The sequence below is a fragment of the Pinus tabuliformis genome, chromosome X (genome assembly GCF_031772625.1).
Source record: "Pinus tabuliformis cultivar Carrire ecotype Pingquan chromosome X, CPIR1, whole genome shotgun sequence".
NCBI lineage: Eukaryota > Viridiplantae > Streptophyta > Pinopsida > Pinales > Pinaceae > Pinus > Pinus tabuliformis.
In genome coordinates this window covers 422497859-422519174 of record NC_142308.1, presented here as the reverse complement: position 1 = coordinate 422519174, position 21316 = coordinate 422497859, and positions in this window count along the sequence as shown.

Sequence of the window (21316 nt, the reverse complement as noted above, 5' to 3'; positions counted from 1 at the left end):
TCAGAATTAGATTTAGATTTTAATTTTCATACTTTTAATATATTATGCTGGCATATTGAGCACCTTACTATTAGACATTCCAGTGATGTGTTGCCCCATTGGAAAGTTGAAGTTTTTTGAAAGAATATAGAGCTGTTTCAGTTCCAATTTCAGTCATTGTCAATGTTTTATCAAAAGCTTCTATCTTATCCAAGACAATATCAACAAAAGGATGTATTTTTAAAAACTTTCTAGCAATCCAATTTAATTGATAATTTTCCTTTGAAAGATTTCCATCCGTTCTTCATTGATCCATTCAAAGAAATATTTTTGGAAACTTTTCTTTCACCGGAAATTGTCGAAAGTATAACTTTCACGCATAACATTAATAATATGATACAGGCTGTTAAATCCAAAAGTCCATATCTTCATTCTAGCCTGTCATCTCTTTCCTTGAATGTTTATCATTCCGTAATAGAGTTCCATCCAGATTTTTATGATCCAATAGGTATTCAATTGGAAAGAAAATTTCATAAGAAGGAGATTTCAAGTAAAATTCTAACAATAATTGTGCAATGTCCTAATTCCATATTTAATGTTCTTAGTTCACCAAAAACTTTATTTCGAGTACTAATATTTGAAATGTGTATATGTCTAGGAGTAAAAATGAGAGAATGGTTACACTGGAAATATGACTATACCTAGTCAATTTCATATATATAATTAAAATAGGAGTAGGATTAATTTAGTTAGTTTGTTATGTTTAACAGTTCGCAGGTAAAAAATAAAGGAAGTAATTAGCCCTTTTCATCTCATATAAATATCCAAGGGAATAGTTACCTCTCATCTTTTTTTAAATATATCTTTCATAATAAAGACTAGTTGTGAGTGGTTACATTAGGCATTTATGAAAAAGACACCAATTCTCTTTCAGATTTTGATTTTTCGCTTGTATAAATAGAAAATCTTTTGGAAAATGGATTTTTATTATTGATAGATACAGTTAAAGACTCTAGCCCAGAAATGATACTAGTTTCAACTTCATAAAGTTTGATGAAAAAACCTTTAGTGAAGAAATTGTCTTATGTCAGTATAATGAAAGGTAACAATAACAAAATAAAGATTCTCTGTAGAACAGCTGTTTCCAAAAAACTCTACTATTGTCGTCCAGAGCTATCTTAAGGAAACAATGACTTCCTCCCTGCTAAGAAGATCACAACTTTCAGAGGAACAACCCAAGGACCATCTTGAAGAATAAGAGGTCTCATCATGAGCCGACTTATCATAATCACAGATATTATAATTCGCTGACTTTGCCAATACTGTACACCACAACAGGGCAATGACTCAAGATTGTTGCAATCAAAAGACAAGGGGTCTCATCACGAGCCAGCTTGTTCAGCAAAGTTATAAATCAAGTGAATGACTGTGTCATTAATTTGGCTACCAAACCAAGACATTGTTCTTTAAGAGTAAAAAAGAAAATCAAAGCAATAAGTGTGGATATGGATTTTTCTTTGAAAGTTGTAGGCTGCCTTAAGTAGGATACATGATCATTTCTGGGTAACAGGTAACCCTGTCGAGGCTATAAACGCCTGCTGGTAGTAGAGGCTCTACCTACGACAAATGAGCATATTTAAAACTAGTTTACAGAGAAGACTTTGTTTTATCTTTACAAGACCAAGTAATGACTGATGTAAATACAAGGACTAGCCTGAGGAAGCAAATAATCAAAGTTGAAAATAGTTGAAACAAAATGTCATTGACAGGTTAGAGCATAATGTACTTTATCTTTCCATAATAAAGTTTAATTTTCTGAAAAATTTTCTGTTTTGAAACTAGAAAATTCAATAGAAAAACAGAGATAACTGGTTCTTCCAAGTGAATTGCCAATTGTTGTGGCCACCAACAACCCCCCTCCTTATTTAGTATTAGCAATAACACTATGTAAGTGGGGAACCTTAGTCAAAAAATTCAAAAAACAAACTAGTGCTTAAATTCCCTTTCCGCAAATAAAGTTACCATCATAAGCTTAGGAGGCTCCATTGAAAATTCTTAAGATCTAAGTTTATGATAAGGTAAAAATATTTAAAACCACATTGTAAAAAGATAGTGGGATGTCACCTTACAAGCACAATCCAAACATTTGTGAGATCGCGAAAATGAACAAACATCACGTCGTATTCAGTGAAACTTACATGAAACATTCTAAAGATTGCCGATATGCGATGACTCCGATCGCAAGATCGCATCTCGCAAGAAACAGGTTAAAGAAGTTTGCCATACATAAAACTCTTGCGATCTGCGATATTGCGATATCGTGATTTCACGATAAAATGATGTCGTGATGTCAGGCTAGATCAACGCTGTGATGTGGTGTTTTTGTGATTATGCGATATTGCGATCTGCGATGTTGAAGCAAATCGCAAAATCGCTCCATCGCGGATCTTTCGGGCACGTAAATCAAGAAAAGTATTTTCCATAAATTGACACATGGTTATGCGCTATAAATGATAATACAGAAGTTAGTTGTCAGTTATTAATAAAATATGAGTGCGTGCTTTTCGAAGAATCATTTCATGTAAGGTGGTAAATTTGGTATGTCTGCGGCATTTAAAACCTCTCCCATCACCCTTCCTTGTCATTCATTTCTACCTCATTTGTGGATTGCAGGAACGAAGAACATAGGACCATACAAACCAATATGCAGTTTGAAATGGGAAAGAAAAACAAAGCCCCGAGCTCTGAAGAAAAGGAAATGGAACCTTTGTATGCAGACACGGCTTGTAACAGAGACGCGGGAGTAGCTACATGGGAAGGCATGTATAATCTGCTCGAAGAGAAGAATCCCAGAATAATGGAAGTTATTGCTGTTGCAAGATCATAGAGTCCTTCTGAAGCATCCCTAACAGAGCTAGCTTGCTCATTCTTACACCGGATAGCAGCAAGACCAAAAATCCTCCCATACACAGACATGGTCAAGTGGATACTGGATAGTGCAGAAATCAGAAATAGACAGTTCAAAGTTCATGGTCAAGGAATTATTGGTTCATTTGCTGCGCAGGATTTAAAGCTCATGTATCATCTGCCCGAGCCATAGGCAACTTATAACAAGCAATTCATGGAGAAATTCGTAAAAGAAAATCAGGACCTGGCAGAAACCACCAAAGACTGGTCCAGGAGAGACGAACCGCTAAAGAAAGATAAACACGGTATGTACAGTACTGGTTCCCTTACCTCCCCATATTACTTTGCTGCTGCCATTCTCTGTAGAATATTTTGAATGCCAGATATCAACAAATTTTCATCCGAATGGCTACCATTATTGGATGCTACCACAAATGCCACTATTGTAGATTGGGCCAAAATTTTATCTGATAACCTAGTCACGACCATTGTCATTTACCGGTCCAAAAGAGCTGCGGCCTAGAGAATTTATCCTCCTTTTTACCTATCTACATATATTATGGATTCAATATGTTATGTTTCTAAGTTTCCTGTTATGGGTTGGAAGTGGACCACTCAAGACCCCTTACCCATCCATGTCTATCATAAAGAATTGTGGGACTCTCAGTTCACTCCATATTTCTACCAAATTTGTCATGGAATTATGCCGCCCTTGTATAGAATTTTGTATGATAAAGACCCCCCGAGGTGCTCGCCTGAAGTAGAGGTAGACATCCTCCCTGTCGCAAGATGGTTTGGGGAGGAATTGTTTACTTATGTCAGGGTATTTGGAAGTACTGAACCCCCTCATGTCCTACCTTTGTATATCCCTGATAAACTCTTAGCTCGAGAGATTGCATATCAAACTTGTGGGGAAGGTGGCCTAACTAAAGATTTAAAGGACAAAAAGAAGGCCATCTGGCCACAGTTTCCTGTAGCCTGTGGGGCCTTTTCGCTATTTGATGTAGGCCACACATTCACGGAAGTATAGAATATGACGTGTTTACAACTATTCAAATTCCCGGGAAGGCCATTTGACCCTAATGAGGTTGCCCAGAATTTCACAACTACAATCAAGATAAAGGTGTTCTTTGGAAAAAAGGATTTATTTGATGATATATTCCAACAGAAAAGCACACTTCAAGAAATTCTGGACGCAGCCCAATTGCAGTTATCACCAGAAGATTTCCAAAATTTCATAATATACAGAGAAAGGAGGTTAGCCAGTATTCCTCTAAAGAAACTACGCCTATCCTCAAGAGAACCAACTCCAAGCGTTAGTCTCAGTGGGAGTTCAAGCACTAACGGATCCAAATCCAAGTCTGAACAAGAAATGCCCGAACACTCTAAAAGATCCGGAAATGAGCAGGATAAGAGTGAAGGGTCAGTAAAGGATACTGCCTAGTCAATGGAACTTCTACATCAACAGGTTATTGCCTCCCCGTAAAGAGATCCTCCTCCTCACATCATTCAAGCACCGCCAGTCACAACCGAATTAGATAAAGAATGGGAAACCTTCAATGAACTGATCAATCTTGAAGGACCAGCCATACAAACACTTGTGAGCAATGCACTGGTAGCAAAAGAAGTAGTCACAACAACAGTCAATGATGTCTCAGATATGGAGCATGTCCCTGTTGCCCCATATTTTGAGCTTATACTTAACATAGAAGAAATTCCCCCTCTGGATATATTTTATAGCCCACAACATAAAGCAGTGGTAAGAAGATAGAGAAAGAAAAGGAAATTGGAAAATACACTCTCTCAAGACGCAGAACAATTGGACGTCTTATGGAAAGATCCCACTAGCAATCCTACTAAAAATCTCACCAAACTATCTCAGATCGCAGGAGCATACGCCTCTATGACTATTGATAAAGCATATGAGGTACAAAAGTTGTTAAAAGAAAGGGAAGACCAAATACAAGTACTGCAACAACAGTTGCAGCAAGCTAACACCAATAATGAGGCACAAAAACAGCTTGAAAAGTTGCAGCAGGACTTCCAGCAAATGCAGATAGGATATCAGAAAAGTTTGGATGAGAAAGGAAAGCAGTCACAGGATTTACAAGAGATGCACAAAGACGACCCTAAGCTTACAGAGTTTATTACGGAGTCTATTTCCTTGAATGAACAATTACTACAACAGCAAGAAGTGTTGGGCCAAAAGATATCACAGTGGAGTTATTATTGTGAAATTAGTGATAAAACCACTAATCAAGTGGTAGATTTACGAAGTGACTATGATTTGATTGATAAACAGGTGACTGAGTATTTGGCTTGGCAAGATAAAGACGAGGGAAGAAGAGCAGGTGCACCAAGGATAAATGAAAACAATAAAGAATGCTCTTTAACAAATGGGACGAGCAAATCAGGGAGGCAGAATAAGCGGCAGAAGGAGTAGCTACGACAGCAAGCAGTCTTATTGATTGTTTAAATGAAAATTTGCACAAGGCAAATTTGATTGTAGAGACCACTCTAGGATAATTACTAAATGCACAGTAACTAGAGGCAGAATGGAAACAGAGAGCGCAAGAAAAGGCAAAAGCAATTCAAGGGCTGAGCAAGTTAAACTGGGAATATTACTGGGCATACTTGGTAAAGCCGCATAGCCAGTGGATGACTATCAAGTGTATCATAAATGCGGCCGAAAAAATGGCACCAACTCTCGTCGATTCTGTTTTCTCAGCTCAGCTAAAAGTAGAAGTTAGCCAACCGACTCTCCTTAAACATATGCTGCATACGTGCAATTTTAAAGACCAAGTACAGAAGTAGTTTGATTTTAGGTTCAGTTTTAGCTTTAATTTTGTTTTATTTTCCTAGAAATAGGACAGTCATTTAAACCGCATCCTGAATTTTTGTAATTAAGTTATTTAGTTAGTAGTATTTAAACCCTTCTCATGCATTTAGAGAAGGGTCCAGAAATTTATCAAAAACTTGTCCTTAGAACATGCACTTTTGCACCCTCAGAGAAGGTTTTGGTGAATGAATGGAACATGATTTGTTGATGTTTGCATTTGATATTTGCTACTGATGTTGCACTTCTGTACTCTTAGTGGATGTTAGAGGAAAGAGAGATAAATCATTGTCGCTTGAAGCTCATGAGTAGGACTAGTCATAAATGGTACTTTTATCTCTTGACCATTTCTGCTTATGTGTTAAAGTGATATACAACTTTTAGTTGTTTATGTATTATTGCATGACTGCCTGAGTTATCATTTGACACTTTTGTACGGTGATAGCTATTTATTTATGCTTAATGTATGAATAGCTCATTATGCGATATGTTTTTCACAACTGTTTCGTCTAACTTTTTGTGCGAAGTGGTTCATCCTTATTGATTTCTTTTCTCATAATAGCTGAATGATCTTTATTACCAGTTGTTATTTGAAATCTTTTTAAATCGCATAATAGAAGAATTACATCCCGGGTTAGTATATACTTAGATGTTGCTGCTTATTAGATTACAATAGCATAGCATTAGATTAAATTTAGAATTAGAATATCTTAATTAGGAACTGTTAAATCAGGAACATCAAAATCTACACACACACACACTCATAGATTGGGAAACTGGTCCCATATCCCCAATCGGACCCGCTATACCAAACGGATAAGGAGCTGCCAACCAAGGTCCGGACTGGGCTGGTATCCCCCTTGTTGTAGTCCCGATTTCTGGGGGCTTCAACAAAACCATAATTAGAAAACTGGCGAAGATTTGTAAGGAAACTATCATAGTTATAAGTTTAAATACTTATGCACTGACCAAAGTGTCAAGTCTATACTGATAGAGACTGTTACAGATATTGATATAAACTAATCAAAATACAAATCTTAACTAACAAAGATTGTCAAAGAAGTTATTATGCACTAACTAGAATACAAATCTTTACTGATAGGGAGCATAAAAGAAGTTATCATAGTAATAAGGTAAACTATTAAATGAAATTTAAATATTTACGCTCTAACTAGCATACCAAACCTTTGAGAAAAGAGGTAAAATACGGATACATGGGTATAAACTAAAACCCTGGTTTCCAAAGAGAACTCAGGTACCTCTTTAAACTCTGAACACATGGACAAGATAAACAGTGAAATTCAAATAAAATAAGGGAATCGATACATTAGAATCCTAGACAGGGAAGTATTTGAATACTGGTCTAACTTTGTAAATCAGATAAGTGACTGCAAGAGCTACAGTAGACACCATTCAATCATTTAAATACTGAAAGGAATTACGACAGTAAAACCAAGGATTCATTCTCTAATTTACAAAAACCCCCGTCGTTGGAAAAGAACAGGGCAGGCAATTGCTCTAAAGCTATTTCAAGTGCGTAGGCCATATAACAAAATACACTACAAACTTTAAACTGATAAAACCCTCGCAGAGGTACTGTGGGTAGTAACAACACCTCCAGACAAAAAATAAGGGTGGACAAATTAAACATGCGTAGAACTAAAATTTATTCATAATAGCAATATGATTTTCCAAACAGTCTTCAAGGAAAAAGTTAACCAATTCAAGCCAGGGTTTGAATTCACCCAACCCTCGGCAGTATATATAAACATCGAATCGCGTACCTACAGACTGGCTTAACCAAATAACTACAGATAGTTGTTAAAAGATACCAGAGGGCCGCATAAAACCCTTAACATTCACCTAATGCTTACGAATTTCCAACAACCGATAATGTTTGAGCAAAATTGTTAATAAATACTGACACAGTAAACAATTCATACTTCGAACTCTCTAGAGATGAAACCCCAACCAGATAAACTAAGAAGAGAACCATAAGAAATGCAAAATACATGGGAATGGATGAGACTGCCCTTGCCGAGTTTAGAAAGCTGAACGAGGGTTCCATCCAACTTTTCTCCAATGCATTATCTCTACAAGACCCCTCCACCCCAGTTGGGAGAAGGAACGTAGGTTAAAACCATAACAACAACAAAATGAGGATTGAGGGAAAACCATAATGAATGAAATTACTTAGGAAACAATACCTGGATTAACTCGGCAGAGGAATCTTGTCCACAGTCGAAGTCTGTGCCATGAAACCCAAGCACCTAATAAGTTAGCCATGTGTTCAGACAATTTAAAGTGACCACTGTAAATAAATGCAGAGCAACAGTTCCAGTAACCAGTATGTAACAATGATACTCGAGCAAGAAGAAAGAACCCCACAGAGTGCGCTAGAGCCACTACCAGAAGAGGAAGGAATGAAAGGGTAAACACACAAAACTAGAGGCATAGAACCCCAAGGATTCTCCTCCTCCGTCTGATCCATAAGATGACCAGAGACCGTTGATTCAGAGTGAATCTCAATGCCACCATCAGAGTAGTATTGCATTAAAGACTACAGCAAGGAGCCACCTCCAACTAGGCCGAGCAACAACCGACCAGTTAATGCGTATATAACTGACATGCGAGAATGACAAGTGGCCTTTGACTCAACAATGAACCCTCCAGTGTATGACCCTAACATCTAAGTCATGGATGTGGAAATCATCACCCGCATGATTGCATTTGTAATGTAATAAAAAGGTCAATGTTATATTAAAAATAGTTTGTAACGAATAATTGCAATGGTTATTCTCATAGGTGTTATAATTAGATTTTATGGGTAACATAGGAAGAAAGTATTTTTTTTTATATGTATAAAGTGAACTTGGGGATGTGTGACAAATGGTAATTTTATTAAAAAATAAAATTACATATTGTATATGCTCTAGAGTGTTGAATCATACGAGTTGAAGTTGGTGCACCAAAAAAAATAGTGACAAAGCACCAATTTAGAACAATGAAGAAAACCACCATTCAAACCAAGTAAAAATACTTAGTTACCCCTTCTTTTCTTCTTTAATTAAATTTATTATAGAATTTGAAAAATTATTTTTAATTTTTTATTATTTTAAAAATAAATATATCAATAATATATTTTTAAAAATTCTTTCTTTTTATATTTTGTAGTAGAATGACAAGTTGCTAGGTGACAATTCTTATTTTTAATTTAAATATATTTTCTAATTAGAATTAAGTTTATTAATTTTTTTTTCAAAAGTAAAAATACATTTTTGATATTTCTTAAATAAATATAAAAAAGCATTATTTTTTAGATTAGCAAGATCACTCAATAGATTTTATCTTAGCATTCAAAATATGTTTTAATCATATATAAAAGATTTATTAATTTAAAAATATAATTATATAAAAATTATTTAATTAAATTTGAGTTATAATCCATTATTGAAATTGAAATATTATTTTTAATTATTTAAAAAATAAATATATCAATAATAAAACGATTACAAATATTTATAAAAAATGTCATCCCATACTTTATGTAAATAATATATGTAATTCTAGTTATTTATTGTTTTTTTTAACTTTAATTTAAGTGTATTTAAATTAAGCTACAGGAACTATGTAGCACTTTTCTATTTTCGCGACTTTCATTTTTTTTCTCCATATTTTCAATTTAAGATGACTTATTATTATATTAAAAACATATTTCAATAAATTTAATTATAAAAAATTGTATACATTAATAAAGATTAAAACACACACACATATTAAAGTGTATATAAGTTAATATAAACCATAGTTAATAACATTTATTAATAATACTGTGTTTAATTAGTTGTTTTATTTTTATTATGAAATCTTTATTTCTATTGTTTTTTATTTTAATTAAGCTATTCCCTCTTGAATGAACTCCCCTCCCACTTTGGAGTAATCTGCACCATAAAATCAATTGTTAGACGATTGAAACATCTTCCACCCTTGGATCATCTATTGAAATTTAAACTGAATTTGTTTACTTCGGTTAACAGTTCATTCAAATGTTCATCTATTGAAATTTAAACTGACTTCTTGGTTTGCGTAGATTGTTAATAGTTTGTTCGAACTGTTTATCTGTAACGATTGATCACTGATACCTCATACCTCATGAGGTCGTCTTATTTAGAGCTAATCGAACAAATAGTCTGTCTGATTACTGATAAAAGAAAATAGCTCCATTGTTTCCCCTAATTAATCAAAATAACCTCACTGTTTCACCTAATTAATCAAAATAACCTCTGTTTTTAGTTATAATTGATAATGATTTTTTCTTTTTCTTTTTATTTTTATTTTCTTTTTTTTCCCTCTTATTTGAATTTTATTCGATTTTTTTTTTTTTTCAATGCAGAGTCAATATGTCATTATTTCTATGTTAATGGAGGCTGCCAATTAAACAACTATGAAGAGTGGCATTCCTTGGGTTAATTAATTGTTTCACAAGTATATTCTGCGAAATAACAGGCAGTTATTTTTTCCATAAAAATAGAATAAATTCCATAAATAGAATAAGAAATGACATTCATTAAAAATATATCACGATGAAAAAACAAAAATCAGTAAAATAATCCATTTTTTTTTCAATGTTTTTATATTAAATTAATATTTTCTTCCCTCTTACATATTCAACTTGAATTAATATTAATTAATAAATAAATAATTAAATTTCATGCACTGAAACATCTATATTATTAACATTTAAAATTAATAATAATTTATTTTAAAATATAAATAACAATAATATAAACTATATAAATTGGTACATATTTTTTTATGATTGAAATTTATTAAATTAAATTTTAAATTTTAAATTATTAATTATTTCAATTAAAAAAATAAAAAAATCTTATAAATTCATTATGAAAACAATAATATAAAATATGTTTTTCTAAAAATATATCAAAAAATCAGAAGTAATGACATTGATATATCAAAATAGTTGTAGTTGTTATCTTAAGTGTAAAAACAATGTTATTCCAAAAGAGTCTTAAATCAAGTTCATATGCAAGACAAATCTGGTATATATTTAACATTCAAACATTACCAATCAAACCAACTCTTAAAGTTATAATAACATTCCAAATCAAATATACCCTTAATCACACACTACTTATAGATACCCCCCAAAAAATTAACCCTTAAAGTTATAACATCCCCCAACAAAATTAACCCTTAATCACACACCAGGATATCCAAAAACATTAGAAAGACTTGTTTAAGTAGGCCATAATTTACATTCAAACATTACCAATCAAACCAACTCTTAAAGTTATAATAACATTCCAAATCAAATTAACCCTTAATCACACACCACTTATAGATATCCCCAAAAAATTAACACTTAAAGTTATAACCTCCCCAAACAAAATTAACCCTTAATCACACACCAAGATATTCAAAAAAATTAAAAGGACTTGTTTAAGTAGGTCATAATTTTGGGGATGGTTGATTTTCTCTAGGAATGTAGTGTGTGTTTTCTTTAAAATATCTAGTAACTGGAGTGTTTAATCCTTTTTTAATGGTGAAAATAGATTCACTACCCTCAAAACCCTAAAGCACCTAAAATTTTGAAATTTGACAACAGTAATCTAGATTTCAAAAAATTTCCACTAGATTTTATTAAACTCTTGATCGAAAAACTATTCTTTTCGTAGCAAAATATTCACCTGTTTAATGCTTAAACACCATGTCCATTAAGTTACCCTTGATAGTTATAACTCAAAATCAATCTACTCACAAATTCTCAATATAAATTTATTTTAATTTGTTTATATAAATGTATATTATAACAACTAAACTATCAACTTCTTGCAAAGGAAAATATATCTATTACATGTTGTTAGGGGCAGTAATTTATGTAAATCACACAACATGTCACATTTTTCTCATTTATGTTATTCTTTCCTATGTTATTGCCTTATGATGTTTCCTTTGCAACATGACTTGCAATTGCTAGTTAACCTAAGTGGAAAGTAGCAATTGGGGAGCATTAAAATTGACTGAGACCTGATTAATATCACATAAATCATTTTTTGTTTAAATTGTTTTTTATATATAATTAGATTGCAATGAGGCCTCTTTTACGTATATGTTTTTAGATGAGTTTTTATCTCTATTTTACAAATAATATTTGTATTCTAAAGTTAATATATTAATTAATAAAATTGATAAGAAGATATATTATAAGGATTTTTACTTGAAAGTTAATATATTAATTAATAAATTATAGATATAGTTTTTGTATAATAATTAATCTTTAGATTATAATTATAATAATAATTATTATTAATACATTAATTAATAAAATCAATAGGGTGTCATTTAAATTATATAAATCATAGTGTAATTATTATATATATATATGAAATTATTCACAATGCACATTTATAACAACATAATATTTTATTGAAAAAATATATCTTTTATTATTATTTTTTTTTGTCTTCTAACTAATTTATTTTTAATATTTAAATTGAAATTAATATAGATTAAGAATGAAATTTAGAATAACTTATTAATGGGTATTGCTTTGTGATTTTTCCTTTTTATTTGAACATGGTATAACGCATTATTAGTTTGCATTTAACAAAAAATTTATGGCCCTTACTCATAGTTTTACATTAGGAATTTAATTTTTGTTAATTTTTATTATTATTTAAATTTATTTATTCCTTAAGGTGATTGGTTGAGGTCTTATTATGGGTTGTTTAGTAACTTCCATTTCTATTAGTTACTAATTTTTTGTTTTTAGTTTTCTTTCATTTTTATTTAACTCTTTGATTTTTTTTATTTATTTTTCCTATTATTTCTATTTTAATGAATTATATTTTTTCACAATATTTTAAATTTAAAACGAATTATAAACAATTATATATATTAATAAAAATAAAACACACATATATATATATATATATATATATGTATGTTATTATAAACAAATTAGTTAATCATATTTCTTATTTTTGGTGATGACATTCAACAATACAATATTTTATTAGTTGTTTTATTTTTGTGATGAAACCTTTGTTTTGTCTTTTTTTGTTTAATTAACTATATTTAAACTAAGCCGTATTTACTAGCTACAATGTAGCTCTTGTTTTTTAATCTTCTAACTAATTTATTTTTAATATTTAAATTGAACATTATATATATTAAGAATCAAATTTAGAATAACTTATTTTATTGTTTATATTAAAAGTAATATAATTTTTAATAAAAAATATTTTATTATTTTTGTCTTTTTAATTAATTTACTTTTAGCATTTAAGTTGTATTTTATTTTATTATTTTTGTCTTTACAAATGACTATAAGAAATGATTATTTCTATGTGCCCATATGGTCACCATAACTATAACTTTGATTTGTATCTCAAACATATCATAAAACATGCTTCCTCATGGAAGTTAGTGTCATTGTAACTCCTAATTACTATAGTATGTTAGTTGTCATATAACATAAGATTTGTTCTATGTATCTTTTTGATCACCAAAAACTCCATCTTAAATTTGTGTCTCATGTATATCACAAACCATGTTCAACCATAGAAGTTAGTGTCATTTAAAAATCCCAGTGAGTACCTTATGTTAGGTGTAAAAAGATAGAAATTACTTTAAAAAAGTAGGTTAAAAATTCACTATAAATACAAACAATTTTTTTATAGTAGTATTATTTTTATCCTAGTTACAATATGTTTTATTATCAATTACGTCTCGCTAGTAGTTTTTTCTTATTGCAAATTTGAATTGAATAATCTACCAAATCTAACTATGTCAAGGATTTTAGAAAAAAAGAAATGACACTTCATCAAAAGTATATCACTATGAAAAAGCAAAAATATGTAGTGAAATAATCTGTTTTTTTTTTTCAATATTTTTACATTAAATTAATATTTTCCTCTTACTTATATATTCAACTTCAATTAATATTAATTAATAAATAAATAATTGAATTTCTATATTATTAATATTTTTAATATCATTTATATAAATTATTTATATATTATTAAAATTTTAAATTAATAATAATTTATTTTAAAATATAAATAACAATAATATAAACTATGTAAATGGGTAAATATTTTTCATAATTGAAAATTCATTTAAATTAAATTTTAAATTTTAAATTAATAATTACTACAATTAAAAAAATAAAAAATCTTATAAATTCATTAAGAAAATAATAATATTAAATATGTTTTTGGAAAAATATATCCAAAAATCAGAAGTAATGACATTGATATATCAAAAGAGTTGTAGTTGTTACTTTAAGTGTAAAAACAATGTTATTCCAAAATAGTCTTAAATCGAATTCATATGACAAGACAAATATGGTATATATTTAACATTCAAACATTACCAATCAAACCAACTCTTAAAGAATAACATTCCAAATCAAATTAGCCCTTAATCACACCCCACTTATAGATATCCCCAAAAAAATTAACCCTTAAAGTTATAATATCCCCAAACAAACTTAACCCTTAATCACACACCAAGCTATCCAAAAACATTAAAAAGACTTGTTTAAGTAGGCCATAATTTACATTCAAACATTACCAATCAAACCATCTCTTAAAGTTATAATAACATTCCAAATCAAATTAACCCTTAATCACACACCACTTATAAATACCCCCAAAAAAAATTAACCCTTAAAGTTATAACATCCCCAAACAAAATTAACCCTTAATCACACACCAAGATATCCAAAAACATTAAATGGACTTGTTTAAGTAGGCCATAATTTTGGGGATGGTTGATTTTCTCTAGGATTTTTTTTTTTTTTTGGGTAATTGGAGTGTTTAATTCTTTTTTTTAATGGTGAAAATGGATTCACTACCCTCAAAACCCTAAAGCACCTAAAATTCCAAAATTTGACAATAGTAAAAAATTTCCACTAGATTTTATTAAACTCTTGATCCAAAAACTATTCTTTTCCTAGCAAAATATTCACCTGTTTAATGCTTAAACACCATGTCCATTAATTTCCCCTTGATAGCTATAAGTCAAAACCTTTTTCTTTTCCTAGCAAAATATTCACCTATTTAATGCTTAAACACCATGTCCATTAAGTTACCCTTGATAGCTATAAGTCAAAATCACACGGCTCACCATTGAACGAAAATTGAATATCACAACTACAATAATTCACAAATTCTCAATATAAATTTATTTTAATTTGCTTATATTGAAAGGTATATTGTAATAACTAAACTATCAATATGTAAATCACACAACATGTCACATTTTTCTCATCTATGTTATTCTTCCCTATGTTATTTCCTTAAGACGTTTCCTTTTCAACATGTGGTGCAATTGCTAGTTAACCTAAGCCGCAAGTACTAGCTAATATGCTGCAACATGTGGTGCAATTGCTAGTTAACATAAACTGCAAGTACTAGCTAATATGTAGCAATTGTGAAGCATTAAATAATATCACATAAATCATTTTGTATATATATATATATTGAAATGAGGCTTTTTTTACGGATATGTTTTTAGATGAGTTTTTATCTCTATTTTACAAATAATATTTATTATTAAAAAGATTTGTACTCTAAAGTTAATATATTAGTTAATAAATTATAGATATAGTTATTGTATTATAATTAATCTTTAGGTTATAGTAATAATAATTATTATTAATATATTAATTAATAAAATCAATAGGGCGTAATTTAAATTACAAAATCATAGTGTGTATATATGTATATATATATATATATATGAAATTATTCACAATGCACATTAATTATAACATAATATTTTATCGAAAAAATATATATCTTTTTTTTTTGGTCTTCTAACTAATTTATTTTTAATATTTAAATTGAAAATTATATAGATTAAAAACCAAATTTAGAATAATTGCTTTGTGATTTTTCTTTTTTTATTTGAATATATATCTTATTATTATACGACATTATTAGTTTGTCTTTGACAAAAATTTTATGACCCTTACCCATAGTTTAACATTAGGAATTTAATTTTTGTTAATTTTTATTATTATTTAAATATATTTATTGTTAAGGTGATTGATTGAGGTCTTATTATGGGTTGTTTAATAACTTCCATTTCTATTAATTACTATTTTTTTTTTTTTCATTTTTTTTAACTTTTTGATTTTTTCTTTTTCTTTTTTTCTATTTTAATTATAATTTTTTCACAATATTTTCAATTTAAAATGAATTATAAACCGTTATATGTATTAATAAAAATAAAACACATAGATATATGTATGTTAATATAAACAATATTAGTTAATCATATTTCTTAATTTTTGGTGATAACATTCAACAATACACTATTTTATTTTTTCATGATGAAATCTTTGTTTTGTTATTTTTTTGTTTAATTAATCTATATTTAAGCTAAGTGATAGGTACTAGCTACTATGTAGCTCTTGTTTTTTTAATCTTCTAGCTAATTTATTGTTAATATTTAAATTGAAAATTATATAGATTAAGAATCAAATTTAGAATAACTTATTAATGGGTATTGTTTTGTCATTTTTCTTTTTTTTATTTAAATAGAATACTATACCCTTATAGTATTATTGTAATGTTAATAACGATATTTTTTATTTTTATTGTTTGTATTAAAAGTAATATAATTTTTAATAAAAAATATTTTTGTTTTTTGTTTTTTTTATTAATTTACTTTTAGTATTTAAATTGTATTTTTTTTTGTCTTTTTAAATGACTATAAGAAATGATTATTTCTATGTACCCATATGGTCACCATAATTATAACTTCGATTTGTATCTCGAACATAACATAAAGCATGTTTCTTCATGGAAGTTAGTGTCATTATAACTCCTAATTACTATAATATGTTAGTTGCCTTATAACATAAGATTTGTTCTATGTATCTTTGTGATCACCAAAACCTCTATTTTAAATTTGTGTCTCAAGTATATCACAAACCATTCTCAACCATGGAAGTTAGTGTCATTTAAAAATCCGAGTTTGTACCTTATGTTAGGTGTAAAAAGATAGAAATTACTTTAAAAACGTAGGTTAAAAATTAACTATAAATATAGTCATTTTTTGCATAGTAGTAGTATTATTTTTATCCTAGTTAAGTTCTTTTTATCAATTACGTCTCACAAGTGGTTTTTTCTTATTGCAAATTTGAATTGAGTAATCTACCAAATCTAACCCTAAGGATTTTAGAGAAGAAAAAATGACACTTCAGGAAAAGTATATCACCATGAAAAAGAAAAAATCTAGTGAGATAATGGAATTTTTTTCAATGTTTTTACATTAAATTAATATTTTCCTCTTACTTACATATTCAACTTGAATTAATATTAATTAACAAATAAATAATTAAATTTCATCCACTAAAACATCTATATTATTAACATTTTTAATATCATTTATATGGATTATTTATATATTATTAAAATTTAAAATTAATAATAATTTATTTTAAAATATAAATAAAAATAATATAAACTATATAAATGGGTACATATTTTTCATAATTGAAAATTTATTAAATTAAATTTTAAATTATTAATTAATAATTATTACAATTAAAAAATAAAATATCTTATAAATTCATTAAGAAAACAATAATAAAATATGTTTTTGGAAAAATATATCCAAAAATTAGAAGCAATGACATTGATATATCAAAAGAGTTGTAGTTGTTACCTTAAGTGTAAAAACAATGTTATTCCAAAAAAGTTAAGAATCCATATGACAAGACAAATCTAATATATATTTAACATTCAATCATTACCAATCAAACCAACTCTTAAATTTATAATAACTTTCCAAATCAAATTAACGCTTAATCACACACCACTTATAAATATCCCCCAAAAAATTAACCCTTAAAGTTATAACATCCCCAAACAAAATTAACCCTTAATCACACACCAAGATATCCAAAAACATTAAAAGGACTTGTTTAACTAGGCCATAATTTTGAGGATGGTTGATTTTCTCTAGGAATTTAGTATTTTTTTTTTTAAATATCTGGTAACTGGAGTGTTTAACCCTTTTTTTAATGGTGAAAATGGATTCACTACCCTCAAAACCCTAAAGCACCTAAAATTCCGAAATTTGACAACAGTGATCTAGGTTTCAAAAAATTTCCACTAGATTTTATTAAACTCTTGATCCAAAAACTATTCTTTTCCTAGCAAAATATTCACATGTTTAATGCTTAAACACCATGCCCATTAAGTTACCCTTGATAGTTATAATTCAAAATCAATCTACACCTGATCACTGGGTCACTATTGAACGAAAATTGAATATCACAACTACAATAATTCACAAATTCTCAATATAAATTTATTTTAATTTGCTTATATTGAAAGGTATATTATAACAACTAAACTATCAACTTCTTGTAAAGTTAAATTAATTTATTACATGTTGTTAGGGGCAGTAATTTATGTAAATCACACAACATGTCACATTTTTCTCATTTATGTTATTCTTCCCTATGTTATTGCCTTAGGGTGTTTCCTTTGCAACATGTGGTGCAATTGCTAGTTAACATAAGCCGCAAGTACTAGCTACTATGTAGAAATTGTGGAGCATTAAATTTGATTGTGACCTGATTAATGTCATATAAATAATTTTTTGTTTAAATTGTTTTATATATATAATTAGATTGCAATGAGACATCTTTTACGTATATGTTTTTAGATGAGTTTTTATCTCTATTTTACAAATAATATTTATTATAAAAAAAATTTGTACTCTAAAGTTAATATATTAATTAATAAAATTGATAATAAGATATATTATAAGGATTTTTACTCGAAAGTTAATATATTAATTAATAAATTATAGATATAGTTATTGTATTATAATTAATCTTTAGGTTATAATTATTATTGATGATGATGATGATGATGATGGTTAATGTCCACTGAGACCAAACATTGGTCTATCGAACCTAAAGAAACAAATTATTTATTTTGATTTAAGATTTTATTCCTATGCTCAAAAAGCTTGGAGAGAAGCCTCCCGAGCTCACTATAATTTTGACATTGTAAAAGGCTAGGAAGGTCAGTATTGTAACACAGATTGTAAAAATGAGATCTAATGTGGTTGTACGTGGGGCACTTTAAAAGGAAGTGGTTTTCATCCTTGATGTTCCTATTCTTACATATATGGCAGATCCTTTCCATCCATGGCATTTTAGGAACTGCCCAACAACCTGTTTCACTATGGAGCTCATGAGAATTCGTTCTAATCTTTGCTATATTAATTTTCTTCTTTGAGCTAGTTAAAATAGAGAGATACTTTTGATCTTCTAGGGTGGGGTTGATGACCTTCTTATAATAACTTAATTTTCTTTTAGTCACTAAATCTTTCTCACGCCACATTTTTTCTTTGAACTTAGAAGTAACAATATCTTTAATGTTATTTATGTTTTGCAATGCATCATTCTCGTTGATCTCCCAATAGTTTAACTAGGCCCTTGTGTCTTTATGCCACCCTCGATTGAGCCTTAGGTGGTTTTGGCTAGAATTTAAAGCTAGCTTAGGAAGTCTATGATCGTATATGTTATTGAGTTTGTGCTTGTACAAAAGAAACCTAATCATAGCTAGGCTCTCAATAGGGGAAAGACCTGCTTCTATAAGGAGAATAGGATAGGGTGTATTACTTTTAATTTTCAGGTTATAAGATATAAAACGCTTCTGAATTTGCTCAATCTTTATCCATGATTCTCTGGAGATGCTGCAACCCCAAACCTCATAGCCATATAAGATAATAGGAGTGACTAAAGTTTCAAAGAGGAACTTCTTTTTATCCCACATTATGAGGTTTGTTGTTTTACAATTATTTTCAAGACCAAAATAAGCTTTCCACCCCCCATTAATCCTTTTCTCAATGCTATGGTTCCAGTTGAGCTTGTGATGAATATCAATTCCTAGGTACTTGTAAGAATACACTTCCTCCAAGTTATTATTGTCATACATAAAATTAGCGTAAGTGTCCTTCTTGGATTTGATAATCATAACTTTTGTTTTGTAAGTGTTAATAGTCATACCCATGGTAGAGTAGAAATCCTTAAGAAGCCTTAGTTGCTTATCAAGATCAGATGGACACCTTGCCAAAAGAACAATATCGTCAGCATAGAGAAGAAGGATGACGACTATCCCAGCTAAGATCGTGCCATCACATCCTGCTTCCTCTAAATAGCCTTCAAGCTTATCGACGTAAATGCCAAATAGGGTAGGGGAGAGGCGGTAACCTTGTTTAACTCCGATGTTACACTTAATATCTTTCGACCACCCCTCATTGCTCTTTATCTTGGCAATTACATTCTCGTATAACCTTATAGCGGTAGCTCTCAACTCGAGAGGAACCTTTAGCTCTTCTAATCTATTCCAAAGGTTGTATCTAGGAACCGTATCGAAAGCCTTTCTAAAGTCCACAAAGCAACAATATAAATTGGATTTATCGTTACGACATTCCTCCACAATGATCCTAAGCATAACGAGGTGGTCTGTTGTTGAGTGATGCCTTCTGAAACCTGCTTGGCCTTTAGCCCACTTACATTAATTAATAAAACCAATAGAGCGTAATTTAAATTATATAAATCATAGTGTAATTACTATATATATATGAAATCATTCACAATGTAACATTAATAATATTTTATTGAAAAAAAGTATATCTTTTTTTTTTTTTTTTTTGTCTTCTAACTAATTTATTTTTAATATTTAAATTGAAAATTATATAGATTAAGAATCAAATTTAGAATAACTTATTAATGAGTATTGTTTTGTCATTTTTCTTTTTTTATTTAAATAGAATACTATACCCTTATAGTATTATTGTAATGTTAATAACTATATTAATAACTATATATATATATATATATATATATCTATAATATTAAAAGTAATTTATTTTATTATTTTTTTCTTTTCAAATGACTATAAGAAATGATTATTTCTATGTGCCCATATGGTCACCAAAACTATAACTTGGATTTGTATCTCAAACATATCATAAAACATGCTTCCTCATAGAAGTTAGTGTCATTATAACTCATAATTACTATAGTATGTTAGTTGTCGTATAACATAAGGTTTGTTCTATGTATCTTTGTGATCACCAAAAACTCTATCTTAAATTTGTGTCTCAAGTATATCACAAACCATTCTCAACCATGGAAGTTAGTGTCATTTAAAAATCCGAGTTACTACTTTATGTTAGGTGTAAAAAGATAGAAATTACTTTTAAAAAGTAGGTTAAAAATTCACTATAAATATAGACATTTTTTTGCATAGTACTAGTATTATTTTTATCCTAGTTACAGTAAGTTTTGTTATCAATTACACATAATAGACACGTACTAAGCAACAATGTTACATATCACACTTGTTTAAATGTTAATATAATTAAATCTATTTAAGTATATTAGTATGTTCCAAATTTAATTTAAAATTGAATATACTAATATGTTGATTTAATTATATCTATATTATATTATTTATTACGATGTTTAAATTATGTTAGATTCTTGATTATAGTTATTAATGTGAGTCATTAATTAGGGAATGGTGGGGG